At 39.7% G+C, this 10,769-nt stretch overlaps 1 pseudogene; it reads left to right on the forward strand.

The window, feature by feature from the left end:
* The first annotated feature begins 551 nt into the window (after positions 1-551).
* On the forward strand, positions 552-3,793 carry LOC141836601 (uncharacterized; annotated as a pseudogene).
* The last annotated feature ends 6,976 nt before the right edge of the window (positions 3,794-10,769 follow it).

Below are 10,769 nucleotides of genomic sequence, written 5' to 3' on the forward strand. Positions count from 1 at the left end.
GGCTTCCGCTTCCTCTTCTAAGGGAAGGAGGCTTCTTTTTCCTCTTGGAGGGCTGGTTCGATTTTCTAAACTATTCTTCTTCTACATTTTCATTAATTTTTCGTTCAACGAAATACTAACTTAAGCGTCGGAGTGACTTACTGTGATTCTTTGGCACTATTCTCTGCAAAAGGTTGGAACCGTTAGCGGCCCCCCCACCCCGGCCCCACAAGTTGAGGGGGAGTAAATCACGGTGAATGCGGGACTGGCCAGGGCATAGTTTGAGGAATTGGAAACATGACACATTTTGATGTTATCTCATGTGCGCCATGAGCCTTCTTTGGCACTATTCTCACCTCTTGTTGAAGTGCATTTCAGGTTCATTCAATGCGCATTATCATCACCCATCTTGCGTTGAATAATCTCACGGTAATTATGAGTACAATTTGATGTGCGTTGACGATTGTTGACTTTTTAGCTATATAATTATCCCAATTAGTTCAGGCTTTCACATTGCATATTTGTCTTTCCTTGCCGGTCTCTTCCTCAATCGTACGTTAAACCAGAAGCTAATGTCTCCGCTGTGCGCACTCGCAGCTCTCATCTTCCTCTTGTTCGCGTCGGTCACGGCGAAGGCAACGATCTCCCCGTGGCCGGAAGGCGATGGGGCGGCGCTGCTGGCTTTCAAAGAGAAGCTCGATGATGGCGGAGGCACCGCGCTGTTGTCGTGGAACCAAAGCTCCCATTTCTGCACGTGGCAGGGAGTGACATGCGGCCGTAGGCACCCGGAGAGGGTGACGGCCATAAATCTCACCGCCGCCGGCGTCACGGGCCAGATATCCCCTTCCATCGGCAACCTCTCCTTCCTCCGAAGCATCTTCCTCGACTACAACTCACTCCGTGGCGAGCATCCCTTCCTCCATCGGCCGCCTCCGCCGCTTGCGGTTCCTCATCCTCAGGTTCAACTCCCTCGGCGGGGAGATCCCTTTCGAGTTGCTCAATTGCTCGGAGCTGACAATAATCAACCTGCATGGCAACCGATTCGTGGGATCTGTTCCGCCATGGCTCGGCTCCCTCAAGAGGCTTTCTGGTCTTTATCTCGGCAACAATAGCCTCACAGGAGTCATACCTACATCGCTCGCCAATGCCTCATCCCTCGAACCTGGCGCTCTACAGGAACCACATAGAAGGGTGTCATCCCGGAAGGCCTCGGCCGACTTGCCCGACTCCAACTTCTACAACTTTCCGTCAACAACCTCGCAGGTACCATCCCTACTTCGCTCTACAATTTGACCTCTCTGCGAAGCCTCACCATGGCGGGGAACCACTTGTCCGGGGAACTTCCGGCTGACTTCGGAAGCAAGCTCCGCAATCTGCAACGCTTTTATTGAGCAGCAATAAGTTCAGCGGACCATTTCCATCTTCCATCACCAACTGCTCCGACCTCGAATATTTTGAACTCGAATCGAACCATTTCAGCGGGCGCTTGCCTCCAAACATGGGAAGATTTGCAAACCTCACCTTGTTCAACATTGCTGGGAACCACTTTGAAGCACAAACCGCCAATGACTGGGATTTCTTAGCTTCATTGACCAACTGTTCCAAATTACAGCATGTCTACCTCAATTCAAACAACTTCGGCGGGTCACTGCCACATCTCGTCGCCAATTTATCCGAGAAACTTCAAGACTTGGACGTGTCGGATAATTTGATCTCAGGGAGCATACCGCCGGCGATCGGAAACCTGGTGGGCTTGGAAACACTCATATTGAGCGATAACCACTTCATCGGCGACATCCCGGAAGGGATTGGCCGTCTCCGACAGTTGCAGGTCCTGGAGTTGGATGGCAACAGCTTCTCTGGGCACATACCACCCTCTCTCGGCAATCTCACACTACTGTTGATTCTCAATGCGTCCTTCAACGCATTGCGAGGCACAATTCCAGCAACACTTGGACGCCTGCAACACCTGACGGTATTTATCATTGTCCAATAATTTTCTCAACGGTGCCATACCGAAAGAAGTTGTCGACTTACCCTTTCTGTCACAGGCCATTGATTTGAGCTCTAATTTACTCACAGGACCGATTCCTTCGGAGGTAGGAAACTTAAGGAATGCAAGATTTTTCTCTGTGTCTAGAAATAGATTGGAAGGCGAGATACCAAGCACAATCGGAGACTGTGAGTCACTGGAGTACCTGATCTTGGACGACAACTTATTACAAGGGACTATACCTTCTGCTCTCGGCAACATAGCCGGACTCAGAACCCTAAATCTGACGAAAAATAACTTGTCCGGCGAGATTCCACAGACATTGAGCTCCATCGAAGGGCTAGAACAGTTGTATATTTCGCACAATGATTTGTCAGGCGGCATTCCACTGTTCTTCCAAAACTTGAGCTTTTTATATGCAATTGATCTCTCATTCAACCACTTGGAGGGTCCAGTTCCGACCAAGGGTGTCTTCCAGAGCATTTCTAACTTTTCCATTGCCGGGAACAATGAACTCTGTGGGGGCATTCAAGAACTCCACTTGCCTGCATGCCCCATGCAGCATCTTGAAACAAAAAAGTCCAAATTGGTTCCGCTTCTGATCGCTGGTTCCAGTCTCTGTTTCTTGTTGGTGTTGATCGTCGTCTTTGTTCTTATTTACCGGAGGCAGAGCAAAAAAATGCAATCGACACCATTGTCTTCTCGCTTGGATACCCAGCACCCAATGATATCGTATGCTGAGTTGTCGAGATCTACAGCAGGATTCGACGCCGCCAATCTAATCGGCAGAGGAAGCTACGGCTCGGTGTACAAAGCGACCCTGGATCGCGAGAACAGGACTGTTGCCGTGAAGGTGTTCGACCTCCAAAAATTGGGATCCTCCCAGAGTTTTACTGCGGAATGCGAGGCTTTAAGTCGCATCCGCCACCGGAATCTCATCAAGATCATTACCTGCTGCTCGAGCATCGACTTTAACGGCGATGAATTCAAGGCCTTGGTCTTCGAATTCATGCCCAACAAGAGCTTAGACAGGTGGCTGCACCCACATCATGAAGAAGATCAGCATCAACATGCAAGAAATCTGAGCCTGACACAGAGGCTGAACATCGGAATCGATGTCGCTGAAGCATTGGATTATCTTCACAACAATTGCAAACCACCAGTGGTCCACTGCGATCTAAAGCCTAGCAACATCCTCCTGGACGAGGAGATGGTGGCTCATGTTGGCGATTTCGGGCTCGCCAAACTCCTTCCTGAAGGAATGAGCAGGTGCTTGGCTGACAGAAGCCACTCACTTGGATTGAGAGGCACCATTGGCTATGTCCCTCCAGGTGAATTCACCAAACTACTCTTCAGTCAATCTCTAAACTTCACTTGATTATCCATTTGCTTATGCTTTTGCAGAGTACGGAGAAGGCAGTCCTGTTTCCACAAGCGGCGACGTCTACAGTTTCGGAGTGCTGCTAATGGAGTTACTGACAGGGAAGAGCCCTCTGGACGACATGTTTAAGGACGGGCTCACTCTGCCCACACTTGTGGAGACGAGAGGAGCCTTGGAGATTGTCGATCCAGCTTCGCTCCTGCATGAAAATGGAACGAACTCGTCGAACAGTATCGAAGAGTGTTCGATTTCCCTTGCAAGGATCGGTCTCGCATGCACCAAACGCCTGCCCGGGGATCGAATGCGCATGTCCGATGTGGTTGCTCAGCTGCGGGGCATCAGGAATTTGTTCGTCTGAGATAAAGGAAGAACAAATAGTTGATAAATAGCATTAATATGTGATCAACTGAATTGAGAAAATAAAATAGTTTTTAAAAATATTACAGTTTGCTGTGGTTATTAAGAGTGTTGATGAGTTGTTAGAATGCTTGAGCTGTTATCGATTAAATATTGACTGCTATGAATGATACAGTGCGAGTTTTGACTGGTTCATTCTTATTATTTTGGATTCTGAATCTCGCTCCGAGAACATCCTCTCCCATATGCGAGAATATACTATTTAGAGCCCCGGGACATAGCTTAGTTGTTTACGACGCAGCACAGTTGCAGAAGAGGATAAAGGTTCGAATTCTGACGAAGCCAGGCAACACCCTAGCTGCTGCGTTGTGACCAACTATAGTTTCTCGATTTACCTTTTTATAGATAGTTGTGGGCCCATCGTGTGGGACCGTTAAGGTAGTGGATTCCACCTTTTTTAGAAGAAAAAAGAGAATATACTATTTAGAGAAGATTATAAATGTATTATTTTTTAAATTTATCTTGATATAATAAATATTAAATATTTATTATTATTTTTCTTTTAATCAACTTTTATATATATAATTTTATACAGATATCAGAGATTTTTTTTTTAAATTTCTATTATCTCCTACTTCTTTTATATTTTTACAATCTCGCCTTTTGCCTCCCCCAGATTTGGGCGATGTCGTTGTCGTCGAAGATGACGATGAGGCACACCACTGCGCCCTCGGTGCCGCCCTTGTAGCGGAAGGCCAGCAGCCGCGAATTGTTGATGAAGGGTGTGAAGGTTAAGACACTGGAGGAGTCCTGTTTTGGTGGGTCGAGCATGACAGAGCCCCTCTCAGAGGCACTGTCGTCATACCAACAAGAGATTAGGCAATAGCAGAAGTGCCTCGGGCCAAGCTGGGGATGGGAGGGAAGCAACTGTTTCCTCTGTTTTATCGCAATTTATAGCACGCGAGAGAAGCTACAGGACGATTAGGTTTTTTGGGTTGAACCGAAGAAAATAACCCAGGCTGAACCGGGTTCAACCCATATTTATTGTAGTGAACCGGGTTCATTTTTGGATCATTTGGTTCAATAACTAAATGACTTCCGATTTGACCCAAACTAGTTTTGTGCAATTCGTATTCATAAGACGAAGCCTTTAAATTCCAAGCTTAAATCAATCCTTTAAAATTAATTTTCTAATTAAGATCCCGTGGGAATGCCCTAATTTCCAAAGACAATTCAATGGCCATCGTGTGTTGAATCATCTCACCGTAATGATATTTCAGTAGTTCTTAAATATTTACGATTTAAGTTCCAACTATGATATATTGAAATATGTTTTTTTAAGGGTTCGAATCCTGCGTCATGACCAACTGCAGTTTCTCGTTTGACTTAGTCATAAATGATCGTGGGGCCGATCGTGTGAGGCCGTTGGGGCGACGAATTTCACTTTTTGCAAAAGAAATATGATTTTTTTAATAGATCGGTTTACTTTTTCATAAATGGTCATAGGAGCCTATTTTATGAGATCACTGGAAAGGGTTTTCTAATAATTTGTCCCCGGGCCAATGGTGCAACGGTAGGACATCCGAATTGTGACCCGCGGTTCGATCCTCAACTACGACGTATTTGCAGGAATTTTCCTCCAAATGGGGAACGCAATTAAAAGATACTGGGCATCTGCATTGGCCGCCTGCGCTTCCCGATTTACCTTGGTGGTCGGTGGGAAACTTCCATGGGACAAATGAGGAACGCAATTAAAGGATACTGAGCATCTGCATTGGCCGCCTGCGCTTCCCGATTTACCTTGGTGGTCGGTGGGAAACTTCCATGGGACCGGACCGACCACCCCCAGGGATTGAGTCCATGAGATTGACTGAGATTTATTATTATTATTTTTTTGACTGGTTCCTTCTAATTAATTTGGATTCGGAATCTGTTCATTAAATTTGTTCTTTTATTAAATATGGCTTTGTTATGCCCATTTATAACATATAGTATAATACCAACTACTAGCTTAGTTAATTAGTAAATTAAGGTTTTTTAGGTTCGAAATCCATCTTCACCAAACAAATTTATGTGATGAAGGATCCTCATAGCTATGGTTTCTAAAACAATAATATTCTTTAATGGACAGAATTTATTTTTATTGAATGATGTAGGTTGCATGGTGAATACATCCTCTCCCATCCCACCTTCTAGCCGCATCCGTCCCACTTTGCCCGATACTCTCCGATTCGAAGCTCGCGAAGAGAAGGCGAGGTCGGCCTCGCCTTTTGCTTCCCTCAGATTTGGGCAACGTCATTGTCGTCGGAGATGACGATGAGGCACACCCCCGCGCCCTTGGTGCTGCCCTTGAAGCGGAAGGCCAGCGGCCATGAATTGTTGATGAAGGGCGTGGACGGAGCCCCTCTCGAAGGCGTCGTTATCATACTGACGAGAGATTAGGCAATAGCAGAAGCGCCTCAGGCCAAGCTGGGGATGGGAGGGAAGCGACACCGTGGCCGAATCCGACAATGTCTCTGGCCAGTTGGCGTTGGGAGAAAACAGAGCATCCGACGGTGAAATTGGGTAAAGTACGTACGAATGGTGAAGCTCGACTTGGGTAACTTGACCACTCCATTAGCTTGGGAATCTCAACTCCTTCATCAACTCAGCTTGGTTTCTCAATTCCTCGGTGATCCAATTCCATAGAACTTCAGCTCTTCGACTCCCTCAACTAGGTCACTCTAATTTGAGGGGATCCAGACTCCTCGATTCCTTTAGCCTAATCACCTTATATGAAAAGGTGAAAAGGTGAAAAAAAATAAGTCTTCAGATATGAAAAGTTAATTTAATCTTTTTATACGAAGACAAATTGGTATCCAAGTATTTTTATAGAGTCTTTATCATTTCTAATCAACTAAAGAGAAATGGTAAAAATTAGAAAAATAATTATTACTGAGAAAATTTTCGATCATTGAATTAAAAATTTGATTGCAATCATCATTGAAGAAATTAAGGATCTACAAGCCATGATGATAGAACAACTTGTGGGTCATCACAAGCCCGTGAAGAAAAAAAGAAGATAAATAATGAGATGAATGAGGTCGTGCTAGTGAACAGAGATAGGATTTCAATAACAACGATGAAAGTGGAGAAAATTCAACAAGAAGACATCGAAGATGTCACACAAATTTAAGATATGATAAATCTCTGCTACAAAATATTATTACAAGTTTGATCATTATACTAGAGAATATAGATCACCTAAGAATAAAATATATTTAAAAAGTAACTATATAGAAGAAAGAAAAGAATAAAATGACACCATGGTGTTACTATTGCTAGCATACTTAATTTCTAAAATACCAGAAATTTGGAGGAAATTTATAAATAAAATTAATCTTAATTTAATGGGGTTTAAGGAAAGATTAGGAAGGTCAAATAAAAATAAAGTGGATTAAGTTTAATTAATTAAACCATAACTTATTTAATAAAATAAATAGATTAAACTTGTATATCATAAAAATAGAAATCCATTAGGTTATTAAATATAATATACGGGGGAATGGGACTCGTCTTGCAAAGACGAAATCAACGAAACCAAATTGGATCAAATCAGATATCGTTTGGTTAGTGAACCAAACGAACCAAGATTAAACGAAATTGAACCAAGTTGGTTTGGTCTATACGGGAAAAGGGTTTGATAAGATAAAATAGATGAAAAGATTCATCCTACGAATTAAGACGAATTCAACAAAACTAATTTGACTCTAATCGGAGGTCGTTTGATGAGTAAAATGAGTGAACCAAGACTTGAACCGGTTTGTTATAGTAATCGGTTCAACCGTTACAATAAATCCTAAGTTTTAAGGGTAGTTTAGCCCAGTAAACCCAAGCTTTAACCGGTTACTGTTCACTCCTCAAAATATCGCGACTTTCTCGTGCCTGTGTCCGCGCGACCGCGCTCGCGCCCGCGACCGGTCCGCCGCCGCCCGGGTCTGCCAGCGGAAAACTCGGGTAGGGGAAGCTATAAGAGGGCCGTGCGAGCAGCCCTAACCCCGCTCCTCTTCTCTTCTGCTTCCTCCGTCTCGCCATCGCCACCCTCTCGGAAGCAAAGCAACAGCCTCCCGGGACGTGACATAATTAGTTCAAGTATATTCCTTTACAACAGCCAGAAGTTACAAAAGTTAATGCTCTCCCCCGTCGTGACCAATTACAGCTTCTCGATTTATCTGTCATAGATGATCATGTGATTGACTGTGTAGAGCTGCTAGAGTGGCGGATTCCATTGAAAAAGTTACACAAGTTACCGAACCTTGTTCCCTTTGTCAAACCCATTTACCCGTAAGGAAAAGTTACCCATTGAACAACCACAAAGCGTACTCTTGCGACATCTTGCAAAAGTTACAACAAAATTTAGAGATGATGAAAAACACTAATAATCAAAATGGTGAAACCTCTATATATCTCGAAGTACTTATCCGCCTAGATGCAATGGAGAGCTGTACAACTGCTGTAGGCTCCATTCCTGTAGAAGTTGGAGAATTAGTGATAAATAAGGCAAATTAAATATGGGGGATAAATTAGTTACTAGTAAACGAGTAACTAGAAGAAAACTAGAAGTCATGGTTCTACTTTTGACACATCGATCGTTGAATCTTGTTGAATTATCTGAGGACAAGATTATATATATGTTCCGTTCTCAATGTATCTGTGTAACAGAAACGGCAGCAGCAAAAGAATATAAACCGGTGGAACACACCCATGTTTGTTCATGCCTTTTCAGATGCCAAAACAGAATTTGGGGTTGCTTCATCTGATATATAAGACCAGGAAAAGAGAGGTAGGTTTTCTAAATAAAAAATCTCTAACATCAATTCCGATTTGAAATAATATATTTTTTATCTCTGCGCATATCCGATGAATTTTAATCAATCTCAATTCAATTTTAATTCATAACTTTCACTTCATATACAATTCATTTATTTATTTTATTAAAATATAGATAGTTCACCATATTGATCCAACAATCTCAAATCTGATTTGTCAACTCATTGATAGGTCAAAAGTGAAATTTGTAGGACAAAGGTTCGAATCTTGATGAAGCCGAGACAATGTTTCCATCCGTTATGATCAATTCTAGTTTTTTAATTTATCTTTTAATAGATGATCGTAACCAACTCAATTATGCTAGGATGACAGATTTGTCAACTCATTGATGACATAAAATAATTTAAATTCGTACAGTTTAGTATAAGGATGTGGATCTAATTTACTTTATATTTTTAACACACTCATTTGATTTATTAAAATGTCTTTTTAAAAGATACGCTACAATTTTCCAAAGGGCCCTAAAATAGTCGAATTTCTAAAAGCAACACTTAAGTTTCATATAGCCTAATGACACGCACTTATTTTCGATTATTTCGGTCTTTCAGCTTTTAAAAAATTAATTTTTTATTTAAAAATAAATGAAACTAAATCGAATCAAATAAAAAAACTTAATTATTTTACAAAGGACTTTCATATAAAAGTGATTAACCACCTTAAAAACTTATGTTTTTTTAAATTTATGTCCTTAAACTCTCGTCTCCTAAATTTATCTATATTTTTTAAAAATTTTAAAATTTTAATAAAAATTTTTAAAAAATAAAAAAGGTTAATAAATAATATAAAATTAAAGGAACGTTTCTACAAAAATAAAATATTTTTAATTTTTAAAATAGCTAATTACAAAAGAAAAAGTTGAAATAAAATTAAAAATTAGATAATAAGAACTAAATAAATTATCTCATGCTGCTGATTTATTGAAATCGAGAAGCTATAGTTTCTTGGTGTTGATTTCTTAAAGATTAACATGGTGGTGATGGTTTTAAGAAATCGACAACAAAAAAATAATTTATTTATTTTTAGTTATCTAATTAATTTTAATATTTAATTTTTTAAATAATTTTATTCCATTTTCTCTCTTATAATTAGCTATTTAAAATATAAAAAATTATTTTTTACTGTTATTAATTTTTCTTTAATTTTATACTTTTTATTATTTTTTAATTTTTATTAAAATTTTAATTTTTTCAAAAAAATATTGATAAATTTAGAAGATGATCATAAGTTTAATGAGCATAAAATTTTAAATTATAAATTTTAGGATAATCCATTATTTTAGTATTAATATTTCTTTTGTTTGATTTAGTTCGGTTTAAATAAAGATAATTAACTTAAGTTCATTTTTTGAGAATTCGATAATTTTAAAAGTACCTTTTGAGAAATAATTGCCGAAAGATATGTGCATTATCATCACCAACTACATTTTGTCAATTATTGATTTAATATCGTCAACAATTGGAATACTTCTTCTTCAAATGTCGACACACTTGGAGTAAACGTATCTATCGGATAAGAGTTCTAAGATAAAAATGGAAGTAAGTTATTAATAATTGTATTCTAAAATAAAATGACTTATAACTCAAGATAGTTCCTAATAAATTTTTAAAGTGCTGAGACTCTTTAAAAAGAAGAGAGAAGAGGAGTAAATTAAATTTTCACCGGAATTGAATTGTCATTAATATTTCAATAATTTAATTAACTTAATTATCAATTATTTCAACTAATAATTTAATTAATTAATTAATTATAAATAATTAATTGATTAATTATCTTATTTGTTTCCAACTAATTCTTAAAAATTATTTTGATTTCACAATTAATTTCTAACTCCTTATTTATTTTCAATAAAAAATAAAATTCCATCACCTCAACAGCTACAGAAGGAGAAAATTCGTTACTCGATTAATGCTTATGTGCTCATGTTCATGAATTTAACTCTCATGTAGGGCCAATATTTTGTTCCAATCTTTTAAACTTAATTTTCCAACGAAACTCATTAATCTCGAGTGAGAATGTCCTTTTCCAGACCAATTCAATGGCCATCTTGCGTTGAATAATCTCACTGTAATTATGACTACGATTTGATGTGCGTTGACGAGAGTTGACTTTCTATATTATTATCCCAATTAGTTCAGGCTTTCACAGTAGTGCATATTTGTCTTTCCTTGCCGGTCTCTTCCTCAATCGTAC

The sequence above is a fragment of the Curcuma longa genome, chromosome 10, assembly GCF_044706935.1.
Source record: "Curcuma longa cultivar G26 ecotype Majalengka, Jawa Barat chromosome 10, ITB_CL_G26_1.1, whole genome shotgun sequence".
In the NCBI taxonomy this organism is placed as follows: Eukaryota; Viridiplantae; Streptophyta; class Magnoliopsida; order Zingiberales; family Zingiberaceae; genus Curcuma; species Curcuma longa.